The sequence below is a fragment of the Schistocerca cancellata genome, chromosome 8 (assembly GCF_023864275.1).
Source record: "Schistocerca cancellata isolate TAMUIC-IGC-003103 chromosome 8, iqSchCanc2.1, whole genome shotgun sequence".
In the NCBI taxonomy this organism is placed as follows: Eukaryota; Metazoa; Arthropoda; class Insecta; order Orthoptera; family Acrididae; genus Schistocerca; species Schistocerca cancellata.
In genome coordinates, this window is record NC_064633.1 from 533,640,026 (window position 1) to 533,641,640 (window position 1,615).

A 1,615-nucleotide genomic window follows, 5' to 3' on the forward strand; every position below is an offset into this window, starting at 1 on the left:
GAGTATTAGAAAAATTCTACAACATAAGTCTTATCAGATAAACATATAAAGACAGGAAGAACATAAATACACAAGGGTACACAAACACATAGTGGGATAACACAAAAGGAAAGGACAAGGTTCGTTTTCAGTGTAACATTTGGTACTGCAGTCCAACCCAAAACTTCATTCCATAGATCTTTCGTCTTATTTCAACCTTTGCTTCCACCAAAAAAATCCTATCCAAGCATGCTTTCTGTATTTTTCTCGTATAATCTCTCAGTGCATTTCTTCAAATTCATCGCAACTCATCCTCTTATAGGCTAACCCCTCTTACGCTAACTTAAATCTACTGAGTTCAGATGCTAAACTAAGGGACGAGGCAATGCAGCAGCACAAAACAATTAACGCATACAGCAATGAAAAAAAAAATGCAGATTTGCGACGCAAGCAGCGTTATAGAAATTAGCAAAGCAATTGCAATATTACAACTAATATAAGGCAATGTGCAGCAAACAAGAAAAATAAATCAGTAGTAAACTGGCTTAGAAGAGTAACACAAAGTCAAATTCAGTAACACTATGCCTGCCAAACAGCAGCAGCAAACGAAATAACTTATATCTAAACATGACATAGCTCAAGCAGAAAAAAAAACATTACACTAAAGACAATAATGCAGACAAGGGAAATGTATATTCACATCTTAATGTCTATGTAATTAAAGTGGTGCACCACAAATTATTCTACAAAAGAAATTACCAAGTACTTGAAAAGAAAATTCTGTATGCAATTCCTGTGAAGGGAAATGTGTTTTTGTGCTCCTTCGTTTTTTTTTTTGAAGTACATCAAAGTTATTCTTTTTTTCTGGATCTGTAGGCATAAAATATTTATATTAGTACATCTATAAAATTTTATTTTAACCAATGCTGCAGTGCAGCTAGGAACTAGATATTAAAGAAAATGAACAAATATGTACAAAGGAAGACATGAAACATCATTCATTAGCCATATGGCATTTCATAAGGTAGTAAAAAAATCTCTCAATTCTCATAGAAAGATACTTGTCATAATCAGGTGTGCAGATGTAAGAATGTTTCCAAGTGATGAGCGTGTCGTATTTGCGGTGCTTTCTATAAAGGAATGTCAATAGCGAGGTTAATGGCCTCCCCCTTTTTTCTACCTGTGCCTCTGAAAATCCACGCACTAATGGCTTTTTCTCCAGGCGTCTGACACAGCTGGGTGCCCACAACGCATTACGTGCAGGTGGTCACTTAACTTTCTTACGGAAATATTTATGACAGCAGTTTCCGCTACAGTGACAGTCTCATATAAAAGTATTTCACAGGTCAAGAATTTGCGTTACAAATCTGTAGAAACAAAATCCTATTGATATAACAGTGTCCAAAAAATTTTCGTCGGCATTGTGATACATTCACGCATTTACATACATTTCATAACTCTTAAAGTACGATTCTTGGTTTCCAACAACCTTTTTCAGAAACCAGAGTCCCTAAACACTACTCATTATTCCTTACCTTATTGTCGACACTTCTTCAATATTTCATCATAATAAATACGTAGCATAATCAAATTCCTCATATAACATCGGCTTATTGATCATAAACATACCTCAACA